The 11583-nt window shown below is 36.2% G+C and overlaps 1 protein-coding gene across 10 annotated transcripts in view; it reads right to left on the reverse strand.

The window, feature by feature from the left end:
- LOC117176271 (protein furry) overlaps window positions 1–11583 on the reverse strand; it is a 248667-nt gene that overhangs the window by 48359 nt on the left and 188725 nt on the right. The gene's annotated exons all lie outside the window — the stretch shown is intronic.

An 11583-nucleotide genomic window follows, 5' to 3' on the forward strand; every position in this document is an offset into this window, starting at 1 on the left:
TCAATCGTTCGTTTCTGATTGTGTTGAAAGCAGTACTCAGAATGAGAGCACTTATAAAAAAAAAACATGAAAAGCAGAACTACCTCAACAACTGAAGCTAAGTGCGGCTAGCGGGGCTCTACGAAATATTCTTGCCCTTGAGTTTTCCGCAAAAGAAAGAAACAATAAACAAGGTTTTTATTTAATTTTTATTATATGCAATTCTTCATAAAATAAAATAGAACTGCACTTTCGCGATTAACTAAAAATCTCAAATTTAGTAACGTTAAGTTTCAGATAAAGTTACTAAGAAAGCAGATACACTTGCCCAAAAGGTAAAGGCAAGATCAGGTTCTGAATCTTCTGAAAATTCTTCTAAACTTCTAAACTTCTAAAAGTTCACAGTGAACTTTTCCTAATACAATAAGTATTTCTGATTGTTCTCCTTCTGCACTTTGTTCTTTTTGAATTAAGTGCTTCGAAAGCGGAGAAATCTCATGTCTCTATGGGACATCCCGGAATGGGCAAATCCAAATTCCAAACAACGATGATTTTTTTGTTTAATATCCGAAGGAATGTTTACATTGATTATACACATGTAGGACCATGCCTTCTTTTTCTATTATCTTTAAAAGTGTACCTCCCATGAACGTGTGGCGGCTGAGCCACATTCACCCTGTCATAAAAGCGCACGTGTTTAGCGTAAAGTTGGAGCCTTACAATTTCATAGTGCAGTAAGAAAATATTATTGTTTCATTTCAGACAATTTCAGAGACGAAAGTGAGTTTGAGAAAGAGGTAATAAATTAATAAATGTTAGACACTTTTTCAAACAGACTTTCCTAAGTAAATTGTAAAGAATGTTTCTCGCAGGATTGAAGCCAAGCTTTCAGAATAAGACTTAGGGTTGGGTTTCCATGCATTTCGTCTCTTCTATAATTTTGGCCTTCGTGAACATTTTGGGGCTTCTAATCTTTATTCTTCGAGTACCCACACAGCTACATTGTGTGGCCCATTCGAACAAAACTCGGGAGATCACGCAGACTGCGCTCTTCAGTTTTAGTTAAGCGGTCGCTTCCACGGCTGATCCTTTTGGAAATGTACCGAAAGCCTGAGAACGATACTTTAGAACGACTCGAGTCCTCGAATATACATCGCGATTATCTCAACGCCGCTGCCTCATTCAAGCAACACTCCGAGTAAAACTTTGTAACCCTCTCATTGAGCCACGCTCTGAGACGTAGGAGTTTACTTCCCTCAATAAAAAGTTTTTTTGTTGAACTCTAGAAACAATTTTTACAGGTATAAGTGTGTCTTATCGCTAACGTGAACAGTGATATAGTGATCGTTTTACTAAATTTTCAGTGTCAATAGTGTTGTCAATGTACAGAGAACTATGTGGAAAAACATGATTTTGTGAAAATGTCCAACGAAGGGAAAGCAGCGGCAACTCAGATGCGCAATGAAATCAAACTGCCTGAACTCCGGAACTATGGTTTAACCTGATCGAGAGAAGCTTTGCGACCGCGAAAATTACTGATGAATTGAAAATGTTCGGCACCGTTCCAGCGGCATTTAACATCTCGTTACGCCAAAGAAGTGCGTGATTGCATAAAAAATGCGCACCCGACAACCCCGTATAATACTCTCAAAACTGAACTCATGCAGCGGCTTGGGGTATCTCAAGAGCATAAAACTAAGCAATTTCTCGAACGTGAAGGCCGCACATAAAAACGTCACTTTAATAGACAGACGTCAAATTGGCGGATTCGATTGCGAGTCAAAAAATCGAGGGTCCAGTCGCAACCAAGCCACGATGAGGACGGCGTATGTTTCTTTCATCAAAGATTCGGGGACAAACTATCTCTCCGCAACCGACGTTGTATTTTTTCGGAAAATACAACGGGCAATCGCTGATGGCGGCTAGTAAACCAAGCCACAAAACGCGCCGCCTCTTCATAACGGACAAAGATAGCATGATGTCGTATTTGATCGATACGGGCCCTGACTTTTACGTTTATCCGTGGTCGTTCATAAAAAAGGAAGTCGAGAAAACTAGTTACACTTTTTCGATAGCAAATGGCTCAGTAATTGCTACGTATGGCGTTTATGAAATATTGCTTAACCTTGGCCTTCGCCGCGAATTACCTTTGAAGTTTATGATTGCTGATTGTTAATCTACTGCGTAGGTATGCGAAATTCAAATGTAAACAGTCTCCTTATTTATCACATGAAAAAATGTATATCAATGAAAGTAGGTTATATTATAATACCAATGACTAATGTTAACCCAGACATAACTTGCGAAAAAATTATTGAATCAACTGAAATAAAGGCTAATACTTTAATCGCGGGAAAGAATTTCCAAATATATAACAAAGAAGATAAACTAGACTCGCCCAGAAATCTAGAAATGTTAACAATTATTATTAATGTATTTTACGACTTAAAGAGCGGACAACAAGATCTAGAAATCTGGAAGCTAGACTCATACAAATTCCATAACAATGAAATATCGACGAACTCAGGAATGCGCGCCTTAGCTTAGATTATACTTAAAACGTAGGGGAAGGTGGAGCGAGAAGCCGCACAAAATCTTTGACGCTAATTAAGTTGTAGCCTTTAAGAACTTGCTGAAACAAATATTAATTAAAATTTTCTCCAATTTATCAATTACAAGTTGCACATGTTTTTGTAAATGGAGCGAACTAATTTTTTTTAGAAATTAAACATCAAGCACTGCAAGTTAGGTAGGACGATATGGAACACGCGGCGGGTAAAACAGAATACATGATGGAGCGGTATGGAACAATTGGAATATCAATTTTTATTTGTGAATAATTTTCAAAATTAAAAAAAAGTGAGCAACAAATCAAAAATAATGCCATGGAACACCAACTGGAAGAGATATAATGTTAAAATGCATATTTTAGGTAGAACATAGCCTAAAGAATTAAGGCAGAGAAAGAATGAAGGACATTAAAGGAATTTAAAATAATAAAAAATTAATCTGAAAGTCAAATTTAAAGAAAAATATCCACATCACTTGAAACCTACGTAGATAAAAGGATGTAAAAACTAAATTTGAATACAAAATTTATTTGTTTGATAGTTGTTTTTATTTTTAACTACATCAAAAATAGGGACTTATGTTTTTCGTACATAAAGAATTTAAGACAAAAAAATTAAACTTCCTTCGATAAATCGTTTCCATGCTATTACTTTGCACCTATTTAGCAACTTTGCGACAACTTTGCAACTTTTTATTTTTCAAAAATATCACGCGACTATCCCGACCGGCGACCGGATACACTGACAGTGACTGCATCAGGTTCAGTTCGCGGATGTTCCAGTGTTCCATTCCGCCCCATTCAGGACCTCGCCCCCAATGACCATTTTTATTTGAAATCCGTAATTTTCGTTTCTAAATAATTTAGAATTAAATCTAGTGAAAAACAGAAAATTTAAACTTCAGTTTTTAAAATTCTTGTAGAGGAAAATGGGATAAGAACATTCTTAGTACTTTATTTTCTCTCCAAAATTACACCATTCCTGAGTTCTGAAGTACTAAAAATTTGCTCTTAATTTCTGATACAATTTACATAAAATATCGATTCTTTTTGCACTTTCCTCAACTCATTAGACTTATTTTTATTTAATGAATTAATATCAAACTTGAAGTGTGAATATTTTTCCAGATATAGTAGCGTTCTATTTTACCCGCCTATTCCGTCGCGTCCCACATTCCCCTACTAGAACGAACATTCACCCATAGAAGACTTAAAAGTTGCAAAGGAACAAGTCTCGAGTGATTGCATCATTTAGGTTATTTAGTAGTAGCTTTAGCGACTATTTACTCTTTAAACCAATTCGGCCTATTTGACTAAATTACCCAATGTATACCAAAGAAAATATGTTTACTTTGTATAAAGAATAGAGTAGAAAACCAACACCACTTTGTAACTTAATCCACGGGAGTGAAACCGCTTTTATAAATCCCCCGACAGAATTTTATAAAAGAAAGGAAAGTTATAATATAATTTCGAGGACAAAATTTAGTCTAGAAATGGAGGTGTTACGGAAAAGATTCTGAACCTTACCCCCAATAATTTTCCACTAGGCCCTTGATTAGAATATGATTTTATTGATTAAACGATGCTCATGGTAGAATGATAGACTCTGATTTATCAGATGCATTAAGTTGATTAATCCAAAATTTGCGCTAAGTGACAACAATGTCACAGAGCTTAAACCCAGTTTCCTGCCCAGCAGGAAATAACACCAAAGTGGAAACGGATGACGGCTTCTCTATTGACAAATCAAAAAGTAAGAAGCGAAAGCTCGCCAAAACGTCCGGCAACGGTTCGGACAGTGATAGCAGTAGCCAATCCTCAGCCACCTCAATCAGGGGAAGCAGCAGGATTTCGAGAAAGTCAATAGTAAGCGCGGGACTATCTAATACAAAAGTAGCCCCTGACACCCAAATTTCTAATAATAAAGGACCGGGATAAATACGCCCAATAAATATAAATGAAGAGGAAGGTAACTACACAGTTCTAAAAAAAATTTAAAAAGATTCCGTAAAATTTAAACCAATCATGTACAATCTCGTGTCAGACGTATATTCCGTTCGCTTTACTTACATCGAAAACTATCGCAAAATTATCTCGAATCTAGATGAGCAAGGCTTTCAATATTATCTATATAAAATCATTGACTCTCCACCTATAAAACTAGTAATCAGAAACATCCCTATCGCGTACCCGGAAGACGTATTACACTTTGAACTTCAAGAGGAAGGATTTAGTATTACGTCAGTTGCTCGCATGAGAAATCGACAAACCAAGAAAGCCTTACCAATGCTTCTGGTAACGATGCCGAATACCCCTAAAGCAAATGAACTTCTTAACCTTAAATCTGTTGCGTATAAGCGCATGCGATCAAAGCTCAAGCTGTGCAATCATCCATAACGCCGAGAATTGCTAAGCACTCGAGCTAAATCATCTATCGCCAAAAAACTTACAGACCCACAAATGAAAAACACTTCAAGTATTGTCCCCGATAAATATACACTCTCGCAGGTTATCAAAATAAATCTTGTAAATCTATTAAATGGAGCTACAACTTTATTTACTGTTATTATGGGGGGGGGGGGGTAACATTACCGAGGCTATAAATTCAACCGCCGAGATTATAAGTAATATACTATCACTTGCTGTCGAAAATGGTAACCTTCAATAACAATACCCTAAAAATCGTTTTTCGGAATAATCACGGTATCCTTAACCTTTCAGCGGGCGCGCTGTCTTAAAATTTACGACAACTGCCCATAATATCCCTCCCCTACACGAACCACTTATTATTATCTGCTAAGCCTCCACCTATTCCAAGATCAGTCTCTTTCTGAACTCTAGGCAGACGATTTTACAAAGAATTGTTTGTTATACGCGTCTTTATGTGTAAGTATATTACGTATCCTGTACTATTTTATCTGATTTTTCCACATTTATATCGATTCACATAGGGATCGAATCGCGAAAGGCTGGCCAAAAGTATAAAAAGGGCCAAATTATGTTACTCGGGGGTTTTTTGAGTCGCTGAATATGAATCCGATTTTAAAAAATTTAGAAAACAAAATGGCGGATCGCTAAATAAATTAAGGGCTTACAACATCACCTGGGGGTTTAGGAAGATAAACCGGGGCTTCTGTTTTCAGTTTGAAAATTTATGGCTGTTTCACATGGAAACACTTTGCAATTCTTTAGTTTACTTTAATAAATCGATGGAAAAATAGCGATGTTATGCGTCTGAATAAATAGTTAATTATGAATGTATTAAGATGTAGAAATGACATACTTTAGACCAACTAAAAGACCATGATGTTGATGTTGAGAAGATCCTTTATTCCATTATTAAAAATTTGTCGACGTTTCGAGAGTCAATTGCTCTCGTCAGGAAAAATCATCAATCCAATGTCATTAAAAATTATATAAGCCCTTATATTTATAATGAAAAAGTCAAAATTCTTGATGGTTAATTCATGTTTTTTTAAGATTTACACACTCAAAGTTAGCCTTTTATATGAAGCAGAACGCACAGCACGTTCTGTTTCCTATTTAAAATTTAAATTTAAAAAGTCTTGTTGAACCTTTTTTGAAATTTTAATTATTTTTTACGTTCATTTTTATGTCAAATATGTTATTATAAAAAAATGATAACATCATCACTACAGAACTGTTTTAGATGAGAATTTTAAAAAAAACATGAAATAACCATCAAGAATTTTGACTTTTTCATTATAAATATAAGGACTTATATAATATTTAATGACATTGGATTGATGATTTTTCCTGATGAGGAGAGCAATTGACTCTCGAAACGTCAACAAATTTTGAATAATGGAATAAAGGATCTTCTCAACATCAACATCATGGTCTTTTAGTTGGTCTGAAGTATGTCATTTCTACATCTTACTACATTTATAATTCGTTAACTTTGATAAATCCGAATGACGTACAATTTACGACAAGCGTTCGCTCAAGGGAAATTACAGGGCGCGCCCGCTGAAAGGTTAAAAAAGGCACAAATTAGCCACATACCTCTATTAGAATAAAATCACCATTTGCTTGCTTAGTGAGACTTTACTTCGCGAGTCCGTAAACATCAACCTAGTCCGTTGCTACAAATTATACCGAAATAACACTAATAGAGGCACTGCGATCTTAATCCAAGAAAATATTGACCACCACGAAGTATTAATTCCTTAACTCAAAGTCCTAGAAGCTACGGCTACACAAATAAAAATTCACGGGAAACCATATTCTATGGTCTCGTTCTACCAGAAACCCTCTCGCAAATTTACAAAAAACGAATACAGAAAAATATTTTAACTAGCACTCTCGGTAATCGCTACAGTGGACCTGAATGCTAAACACTTAGCTTGGAATATCAGATTAACTAACCAAATTGGAAAAAAATTGTTTGAATTCATAAACAACAAATATCTGTCTGTCTGCACCAGACTCATACGTTCTTTCCCCCGCAGCACCAAACGCAAATCTGACCTTATTGACTTTGCAATTACCAAAAATTATTTCTACAATCACAAAACTCTCACCATTGATGAATCAGACTCAGATCATAGACCATTTCTCCTGGGCCTTTACACTAATTGAGAAAATGCCCCGGTCACACCTCGCTGTAACTTCGCAAAAGCTAACTGACAACTATTCAATTCCACTCTCGAAACTCAAGTTAATTTTGAACCCACGCTTAAGCTCTACTCACATCGACAAAGCCATAACCTATTTCACTTCTAGCATAAAAACAGTCATTCACAGTTCAGTTCCTCAAACTACCATTAATAAATATGATCCACCTCTCAGTCCCGAGATTGAAGACCTTATCCACACTCGCAAGAAACTCTTACGTACACACCAAAAATTTAAACCTGTATCCTTAAAAATATTATTAACCACCTTCGGAAGACTATAGCAGTTATAATTCAGGAGTACAGATGTAAAAATTAGAATACAGAAGTCGGTAAACTTCAAATTATACTTCATCCCTCGTTCCCGAGATTATAACTCGTAGTACCATTTCGAAGTACGTGAAAGTCATAGCTTTAACGCTATAGGAAATGAAAATCACGTGCTTCCCTCCCCTATCTCGTATTCCTCATTCATTTGGTGTGCGTGCAAGTTAATATCTCACATAAATCAAAGCGTGATTTTCCTTAAAAAATCGCGAAAAATCAAACAAAATGAGCGAAAATAGAAAGAGATAACGTGAAGAAGACAGCGAGGACGAGGTAGAACGGACAGACATTCGACGAAGCATCAAAAAGTTTCGGAAATACGCGGCGGCTCTTGGAATTAACCTTCCAACACCACGTATCAAAGAGTCTCAAGAAGATGCTATCAAAAATTTACGAGCTCCTGTTGCTACCGAAGGAAGTTCCGGCAAGTATAAAAATTTTTTTTAACAAACGTGACGGGAAAATTGATAAAATTACCATAGCCAATCCTAACCTCAAATTGACGAACTGGTGAACTTACACGAGACGTAAGGCAGCCCAGAGTACATTCGATAAGTTTACTCGGGAGGCAAGATATCGCAAAAAAAAGAGAGGTGGGACGATAACCTAAACCTATCCTAATCCCTTCATTTCTTGGATTGTCTATAGACGACGGTGACTCCAGTGATGAGTCAGACAAGAGTTCTTAAGTCAAGGAAGACATCTTAGAGACTCCAACCTGCAACGCAGAAATTAAATTCACCCTCTCCGAATCGGCACAGAAAAGAAACGAATGATTCATGGGATACCAAAAAAGAATTGCGGCAGCCACATTCAATTTAAACTGGCAAGGCCAATAACAAAGAAAACCCGAGTGGAAAATCTTTGGTATTCGAGAGGACAGGTAAAACGACACCAATCATCGAGAGTAGGATACAAGAACCGGACCTTCAATCCCGGATTTCAGCCCAACCCGGGACAAAGCAGAAAGAAAACCAACAACCTGAAGTAAACGTAGGTACAGTGGCCGGTAATCTAAAGCGTTTTGTAGCGCAATGGCGCAATATTACAAACAATCGTTTCGTATTAGATGCTATAACAGGATTCAAATTAAATTCGATGAAGAACCGACTCAAACAAGCCCCAAAATAAAAAATTTAATAGCAAAAGAGAGAAATAATGGAAAAAGAAATCGACAAATTATCAGAAAAGAAAGCTATACGTAAATGCGATCCAGTCCAAGGTTAATTCCTCTCTCCATTCTTTCTCGTGCCGAAACCAGATGGCACAAATCATTTCATATTCAATTTGAAAAGGTTAAATTATTTTATCACCACGGAACATTTCAAGCTCGAAGATCTCAGAACATCGATAAAAATACTCACGCCCTGGACGTTTATGAGCAAAATTGATTTAAAAGACGCGTAATTCACGGTCCCAGTTCATAAGAATTCCAGAAAATATCTACGTATTTGTTTCGCAAATCAACTCTTTGAATTCGTTTGCCTTTCTTTCGGACAATTTCCTTGATGATTTTCTTTTAATGGGAAAATCCCGCGAAGAATGTAAAAGAAATATAAAATTCACACTGCAAATACTAAGAACCTTGGGGTTTCTTATAAACAATGAGAAATTTCAATTTGACCACAAAAACGTGTACATTTCTAGGTTTTATACTAGATTCAAACAAGTTGAGAGTTGAACTACCGAAAGATAAAAAAGAAAAAATTAAAAAGTCTTTATACGAGATCAAAAATCAAAGAAAATTAAAAATCAGAGACTTCACACAATTAATCGGAAGTTTAGTCACTGCATTACCAGGTGTAGCATTCGGCTGGGCACATATAAAAATTTTGGAAGGAGAAAAAATTTAAGCTCTAAATTCGGCTGATGGGGATTATGATTCCGTTATGAAAATTCCCTATTCAATCCACGAAGATATAGATTGGTGACTCGACAATATAGATTCTGCATATAATCCAATCCGCACAGGTTCTTACGAACTTGAAATTTTTACAGATGCGTCTAAATCCGGTTGGGGAGCCTGGTGTAAAGGGAAAGAAGCTTTCGGTTTATGGTCAGAGTTCGAGAAAAAATCACATATTAATGTACTTAATTTCCTCATGATAAAATTAACCTTAGTAGCTTTAGCAGACGGAGAAAGGAATTGCTAAATATTTTTAAGAATAGATAATACGACAGCGGTTTTTTATGTTAACAGGATGAGGGGCGTACAATACGAACATTTTAATATTTTGAGTAGCGAAATTTGGGCCGATCAGTTATCACGAATTAAAAATATAGACACATAATGGATATTTCAAATTGGGCCTTTAAAAAAATTATTACGAAATTTGGAAATCCGGAAATCAATTTATTTGCATCATTTTGCAATCAAAAATGTGACAACTTTGTGTCATGGCACCCTGAGAAACAAGCTTTTGAAGTTGATGCTTTCACCATTAACTGGACAAATTCCTTCTTTTACGCCTTTCCTACATTCGAAAAAATGCCAAAAACACTCAAGAAAATTACACAAAAAAAGCTCACGGAATTGAATTGGTACTAATTTCAGGGATTGTCTCAGGGCGTCATTTAGATTAGAAGGACATCCGGTGGAGTCCTTGGAATTGATGATCGCATCATTATCTGATTCAACCTTAAAATAATACGAAGTAGATTTAAAACAGTGGTCGGATTTTTGTCAAATGAGAGGAGCCAACCCCTACGACGTACAACGCGATAACCTTATGGAATTTCTATTTAAAAAATCAAAGAAGGATCCTCGCACAGCTCGTTAAATTCGTTTAGATCATCCGTCTCGCTTATTTCCACAAATAAGGTCGGAGAAGATCCAAGCGTAGTTAGGTTAATGAAAGGGATATATAAATCAGTGCGTTCAAGACCTCGATACGATTCTGTATGGGATACAAGTGGCGTCCTTAATACTTTGGAAGGTTGGTCCCAAGTTAAAACGCTTACTTTGAAAATATTATCACAAAAACAATTATCTTATTGGCTCTCTTCACCGGACACATGTTACAAACCTTTTCATTGTTAAAAATATCGAATATTATTAAGGTGCGTTCGATAATTGCAATTAAAGTACCAGACTTAATTGAAACTTCTGGCCCATTAGTATACTATGTCAAAGCGACCAAACATTTACGTAATTAGGATCATATATTTCTAAGCGTACGACGCCCCCATAATGCAAATGGGGCTCAGACTTTAAGTAAATGGATTAAGTCGATGCTAGTTCAATCGAATGTAGAATCCCCAAAATGTGAAAAAAATTTTTTCCGAATTCCTCAAAATCCTAAACACCGATAATGTCAAGAAAATAACCAAACACATTAAGAATACTATAAAAAAGAAAGCTTGCGGCCCTGATTCAATTTCAAATTTAGTCTTCAAACAGCTTCCTATCTCGTGTGTAACTCTCCTTGCACTTGTCTGTAATTCTTGTATCCAACTAAGCTACTTTCCTGAAACTTGGAAAATAGCCCATATTCTAGTTTTTCCGAAAAAAGGCAAGGATCCATACCATCTAACCAGCTACGGGCCAATTAGTCTATTAAATACAATGAGCAAACTCTTTGAAAAAATAATACTCACTCGCATAAACTACCACCTCGAGGAAACCGCTGTTTTCCTCGAAGTAGAAAAAGCATTTGGTAGTGCCTGGCATGTAGGACTGCTCAGAAAAATAATAAATTAAAATTTTCCAAGAGGGCTTATCCATTTTATACACTCTTATCTTTCCAACAGGACATTTTCAGTCAAAATAGGCCAGACCCTTCAAAAGAGCAACCCATCCGAGCGGGTGTTTCCCAAGGTACGAGGGTAGTTCAATAAGTCCTTAGAATGACCAACAGATGGCGCGCGAATCGCTTCAAATCATCTGTTTTCAGTCAGCACCACTCCCGACTAGATATATGGTGCAGTCACAGTCCACATCTTCTGAGTTTACGTGTTTTTATAAATAATTGAAAAAAAAATTGTTCGTTAAGAAAAATGGAAAAAAAACGAGTTCAGAGCGGTAATCAAACATTTTCATTTAAAGGGTTTAACTCCATATGAGATAAA

This window comes from Belonocnema kinseyi, chromosome 7 (assembly GCF_010883055.1).
Source record: "Belonocnema kinseyi isolate 2016_QV_RU_SX_M_011 chromosome 7, B_treatae_v1, whole genome shotgun sequence".
NCBI lineage: Eukaryota > Metazoa > Arthropoda > Insecta > Hymenoptera > Cynipidae > Belonocnema > Belonocnema kinseyi.